Below are 6,906 nucleotides of genomic sequence, written 5' to 3' on the forward strand. Positions count from 1 at the left end.
TAGTGGAGAATGTTGAACCTGCATTTAGAAACCCTGGAGTTCCCTCTTCCCTCTTCTTGATCCAAATGAGTTGGGTATAGTCACCCTACCTGTGTCTAGTTTTATGCTCTTGCCTGACTTGCGCCTGCTTTCTGGTGAAGGTGGACTGAAGGCGCTCTTGGGTTGCTTCTGACGTTATAATTCACCTTGTAGCTACAGCAACCCCAGGCCTTGCAACGTGACATGTATGTTGCCAGCATTGTTCCGACAGTGCCACTTACTGCTCAGAATGTAAATCCCGTAGCTGTACCAGCTATCAAAACTAAACATTTATCCTGCATTTAGGGCTACATCTACACTCACTGAGATGTATTGACAAACACCAAAATGGGATCGCTGCGATATTTTTAGGTAACAATAAAATGACATAGAAGGCGAAGATTACTGTAAGGAAGCCAGAACATTTCAGAGTGCATGATTTAGATACCCAGACAACGATGAACTGGATTAATATTCATATGTTAGAATCCAGTCAGTTATGGCTAGGTTTTAAAATTTCACAGGCATTACACAGAAAGGGCAGCACTTGTATTTTCTATTGGGTGTGCGGGTTTATATGAAAGAGTAGCAGATAACGCCTACTATAAGTGGTGAGTCCTAATAGGCTATTTTATTTAATCCTTAACAACCTTGTACAAGATCAGTGTTACCAGCATTTTATAAATGGTGAAATGAAGACTTAGAGAATTTTAATTTCCTAAAGAAACAGTAAATGACAAAACCTTTAATGATGCCATATTGTTACCCAAATAATGTGGATTTAAAAGCATTTAGGCAACATTTATTGAGCACCTATTAAATGGGCATACACATGGGTCATATACCTAATCCATAAATTACAAGTATGGGCTCCCTGCCCTCAAGGAGTTACAGATACACAAGAAAAGGTAAATGTCAGTATAAAACAGCTTACTGTATAAGAGGTGTCATAAGGTACCATCTACTCTTGCCTGGACAGTTATGGTAGCCTTCTGACAGGTCTATCTCCCCTTTATTTCTCAGCTTCAAATTTCCACTCAGCAGCCAGAATGATCCTTTTAGAACTTGTGACAGAATATATCATTCCTCTGCTCAGAATGCTTTAATGGGTTACTGTTTTACTCTGATTAAAGTTCAAAACCTTACCATGGCTTCTAAGTAAGAACTTGATCTGAAGGCTACAGCTTCCTACGGCTACTCTTCAGAGCCCATCTACCCCTCTCCAAGAACACTAAGTGCCAGTGCTCTAACTTAATGTTCCATCTGCACAGACCACTCCTCTTTCAGATACCCACAGGATGTGCTTCTTCACTTTCTTCAGATCACTGCTTAAAGGTAACCTGGTCAGGCAGTTTTTTCCTGACTACCCTATCAAGGACCGGCAACCTCTCTATGCCCAGACACCGTCCTCACCCTACATTTCTTGTCTTCCTAACAGTTATGATAGAGTCGCATATATTTGTTGTTTGTGCCTCCCGCACCTATCTTTCCCTACTCAAATGTTTGTTTTATGAGGCCAGAGATTTTTGTCTCATCCACAGCTGTAGTGCCATTGTCTAGAACAGAGTGCTTGGTACACAGTCTGCACTTGGTAAATATTTGGTAAATGAATGATGAAATGCCAAATGGGTGTTAGGACAGTAGTATGGGAATCCAGAAAAAGTAAAATATTGGATGGCACGACTTATGAAAGCTTATGAAAGCTTCCTCTGAAAGGCAGAACCTAGGAGCGCCTGGGTGGCTCAGTTGGTTAAGCATCTGCCTTTGGCTCTGCTTGGGTCATGATCCCGGAGTCCTGGGATAGAGCCCTGCATCGGGGCTCTCTTCTCAGCAGGGAGTCTGCTTCTCCCTCTGCCCTTCACCCAGCTTGTGCTCTCGCTCTCTCTCAAATAAATAAATAAAATCTTAAAAAAATGTCAAAGGCCGAATGTAGATGATGAGGAGGATTCCATTGGGTTTGGAATGGGGAAAGGGGAAGAAGGGCAGTCCAAGCAGGGTCAGCCAAAATAAACAGAGACATTAGACAAGGCAGTAATCAGCGCTACAGTAATGCTAATATGCTGATCTGCTTTCTCATGTGCCTGAAAGACAAAATAATAAAACATTAAAAAATTAGCTGAAAAAGGGAAAGGATCTTTAGGAATTCAGAGTAATTTTTGTATTAATTCAAACAAGCAGTACTTTAACCTAATATTATAAGTATTTTTTTAAATGTAAAGGCCAATATTATAGGTTAAATTGTGTTTTCACCCAAAATTCATATGTTGTCATCTTAGCAGCTAGTAAGTACCTCAAGGGTATGATTGTACTTGGAGACAAGATCTTTCAAGAGGGAACTAAGGTAGAATGAGGGGATGAGGGTGGGCCCTAATCTAATCTGATGGGCGTCCTCAAAAAAAAAAAAAAAAAGAGGGAATTGGGAATGTCTGCATCCAAGGGACTATGGAAGTGGCTGGAAGGCTCAGAGGTTTTTTATTTTTTCCCCTAGGACAAGCTGGGGTTGACATCACTTACCTAGATGTCTCTCTAAGGAATCACTTAAACTCAAAGCAAGAGCAGCAGTCATTTAACAGTAAATAGAAAAGAGGAGAAAAAAGTGAGGTGTAGCAGTTGTCAAAACAAAAAAAAAAAAAGAAAGAAAGAAAGAAAAAAGAGAGAATTTGGAGACAGACATGTACAGGAGGAAGACCATATGGAAACAGCCAGGGAGAGGAGCCTCAGAAGACACCAGCCCTACCAACACCTTGATCTCAGACTTCAAGCCTCCAGAACCATGAGGAAATAAATATCTGTGGCTTAAAGCCACCAGTCTGTGGTATTTTGTTATGACAACCCTAGCAAAGTAATATAATCAGTGCCATGTTTTTGTGTGTCAAATATAAGGTATATGACGGACTGAGTAGTACTTATTACAGAGCAGGTGTTTGTGGATACTGACTCCGTGATATCACTGTGAGACCCCAGTGGGAAGCTAACGATGCCAACTATGAACTCATTAATGACTCCTAAGAAATTTATAGTCCTGTTCATTCAAAAGCCTAGAGGGTCCTGACTCATATTCTGAGCACGGCTTCTGATTTCAGACTTGGTTGTGGGGACAGTTTCTTGCAAACTTGTCACTTTTCCTTGACAGCTTCCTTTCTCTACCATTCTATGCTTTCTACCCTGAGGCTCCTCTGACTTTGCTGACTCCAACGGCAATAGTAGCCCTCTCAGCTCACACCTTGCACACCTTTGAAGGGGAGGAGAAGGACCTAGGAGGGGGAAAACTGTGTGGATGATCTTAGAAACCCTACACCTCGAAATTCACTTGAGTGCATTGGGCTGGTAGAAACACCCCTTCCCCCTTGTGTAGGGAGAACCACTCCCACTCCCACCTGAAGACAATGAAAAGACCTTATCAGAGACAGGTGCCTGACAAGGTCATGCTGGTCCTCAAGATCTGCTCCAACCTCCCCTCATTGCCTCCAGACTAAAACTTAGGGTTAGCTCTTGGTATAGCCTGAGTGGGAAAGTGCAGTCCTTTCTCTGGGAGGAAATAGTTGTGTCATCCAAAGAATCACTAGATCTAGCTGATAAGAACTGGCAGTGACTGGGAGGACACATGCCAGAATCAGGGAGTGGATATTGCAGGTATTATACTGGGGGTGGGGGGAAGGGGACAAAATATCAGGCTGGATAATGGAGGATTTGATGATGTAGGAGCCATGTCCATGACTCAATTTAGTAGCCAGGCAAGGCCACCTAGAGGCAGTCCCAATGGCCTGCTGAGATGGTTCGTTGAAACTTAAATGCAATGAAAGCCCACAATAAATGAAGTAGGGTTGATAAAATGGCCTTTAAAGAATATCAAGGAAGGAATCAGGGAGATGGGTATTTTTGGAATGAATTTATTATGTGAGAACAAAGAACCCAACACCTGACCATTTTTCCTTGAAAGGCTGGGTGAGCACTGCTTTCCATAAAGCGATAAGGAATCCACTGGTGAGAAGGGCATTAGTATCTTTGAGAAGTTTGGTTTCCTCTGTAAGCCAAGGCTGAAGTAGGAGATGCTTCCATGGAACTAGGACCCCTAGTAAACAGTGGGAATAACAGGGGTGATAGGATTCGGAAGAGCAGAAGCTCTGTGGCAAGGTTTGGTTAACAGAAGCAAGGTGGATGTAATTACTAAAACTAGTAGCAAAGCCAGAGTGGCAACCAGGTTGCTTTGGCCTGCAGGCTCACAGTCAAAGTGTTCCTAACAATGAGGCAGATGTGTACCCCTAGCATGTTGTTTGCCTTGAATAGCCATAAAGACAAACAGAAGTAGTGAGCAAAAGGCTGACATTAACTTCCTTAATACAAGTAACCTTACACCCAGACCCATCAGCTGAGGGGGAAGCCAGGTCCTTTGAAGAAGAACCTTGCAATGCCACTACCAATTACCTACAATAAATGTTCCCAATACATTCCCAAGGGACTGAAAGCCATTTGCCCAAGGAGAAGCACACTGTGGAAAGTGAATTACACAGGGATGAAATTGACACCAAAATCTGTATCATTATGTGTCCAGTGCATCTGTGGACTCCCCCAGGTGTAATTGGTACTGACATGGTTGGCAACTGATAGATCCCTCCCTGACCTGTTGTTAAGAGTTCTTGTGCTAGGAAGGGCCAAGTGAAAGCTCCCTAAATCATCTCACCTCCAGGGACTAGAATAAAAAATCAGAAGCTTATTGTACCCAAGAGGGATTGCAGAGACTGCGCCAGCCAACACTGAAAAAAATGTACAGGTGATGATCTCCATCATAACCCATTTAATTCATCTTTCTGGTCTTTGAAAAAATTAGGATTTTCATGGTGTGTTTTGGTAGATCTTCTAAACTTAACCAAGTGGTAGCTCCAATAGCTACAATAGTCTGCTATTGTACCAGACGTGGTATTTTTGTTAAAATAGATAAAATAGCCTCCCATACTTGTCACGTGGTTATTGAGCTGGCAAATGTCCTATCCATAAAGCAGAACAAAAGCCCTTCACTCCCTTGTGAAAATGACTTTAGTACACATTCACGGTCTTTCTCTAGGGCTGGGATAACCTTCCCGCTTTCTGTCAATATTGAATCCTGCAGGAACCTTGATTGTCATGAAGTCCTCTATATCATTGACATCATGCTCATTGGACCAAGAGAGCAGGAGGCAAGTGCTGGATATCCTAGGAAGATAGTCTAGGAAGAGTGCCACAGAGTGAGAGATAAACGCTATAAGGATTCAGAATCTGCCTCATCTAGGGGCATCTAATGATTTATGAGTTGGCAGCATCCTCTCTTAATTTGGTTTCACCTGACATAAGACCTTGAGACAAGAACTTGTGTGCAGATAATTTGGTTGGAAAGTCATCTCAGGAAGCAGAAGGTAAACAAGAAGGAGAGGAGGAGGGAGAATGAGCAAAGGCAATACTAGGGTTCATATAGGGTGGTTGTTCTGGAAAAGCTTGAAGGACTGGAGTTCGGATCATTTATCCACAGCTCCTGTCCCTCCAACCTTCAGAACTCACATGAGCATTGTCTAAAAGGCACCTGTAGTATCTAGGAGACCCTGGGGCAGGAAGCAGAGAGACTCACAGTGTCTGCTTCAGCTGAAACCCTGCAAGTACAAAGTGGATCTGAGCTCCCACAAAAATGTTCACCAGAGCTATGGCTTAAATCAGGGATTTGCTGAAGGAAAGTCATGTGGGACACAGAAGCATTGGCTACATCCTTTCAAGGAAAAGAAAATCTATTTCACTTTGCAGTCCTTATTGAAGAGAAAGAGAGAGAGAGAGCCAGCACTTGATGGCCTCTTGATTTTGGAGGCCACATATACCACATTTAGGAATACTGTTTCAATCCATTCAAAAAGTGATTCAAAAAACATTTAACTCTGAGTGTGGCCCACATCTGCTCTGTAGCAGATCCAGGCTCTACTGGAGTACCAACTGCTCTGCCACTTGAGATGTGTGACCCAGTAGATCCGTTGGGGCTGGAGGCATTGACTGTAGAGAACAGGGTTAGATGGAACCTCTGGAAAACACCAGGAGAAGAATCACAGTGCAGACTGGCAGATCAGAAGGGCGGTGCATGCCTTCTGTAGCAGAGAACTGCTTGATTTTGACAAGCTCCTGTGATGCTCCCGGGGCCTCGTAGAGTCTGGGTTGTAACCATGGGACATGAAGTGGCTATGAAAGGGATGATGCCCAACATGACCTCGCTGTTGTCAAATTCAGACCCACTGAGTCTTAAAGTTGGATAGGTACAGCAGCATTCTGCTGCAAGAGGAAAATGGTACATTAAGGATCAGGCCTGAGCAGGCCGGGAGGACAAAGTAAGTTAGGTATTGCCTACCTCTGTTGTACCCATACCTCTCCCTCAGCTCACACCTATAGCCTCAGAACAGGCTCAGCAACAACACGGAGCTTTTTCAAGGATTGTTGGATGAATAGCTTGGTGTGAGCTGAAAATGCATTATGCTCTACTGTAGCCCTCCCCAAGGATGGCCCTAAGAAGACATATGGGTGAAATGCCCCCACTGGACAGAGCTGTGAGCACTTGATTATCCCCCTTAAGTATGGAAGGAGAAATGGCCTCTTCCGTCTTATTAGTGTCTACTTCTGGTCAGGGGTCAAGAAGGTACAAAACTGACAGATTGGAGACAAGGAGCTCTGGAAGAGGCACGTGGATAGATCTAGGGGCGTGTACACAAAATTCATGAATTGTTGTATCTTATTTTTATGGCTGGTATAGAATCTGTGTCACAGAGGCGGCATGCAGTAAGCAAGTGGACAGAATGACTTGTCTAATGTGTGTTAGTTAGCTTTCGTTCTCAGCTGCTTCATTGTCTGCCTGATAGGCTTATAGACAGAATAGCCATGATG

This window comes from Ursus maritimus, unplaced genomic scaffold, assembly GCF_017311325.1.
Source record: "Ursus maritimus isolate PB19 unplaced genomic scaffold, ASM1731132v1 scaffold_30, whole genome shotgun sequence".
NCBI classification, from domain to species: Eukaryota; Metazoa; Chordata; class Mammalia; order Carnivora; family Ursidae; genus Ursus; species Ursus maritimus.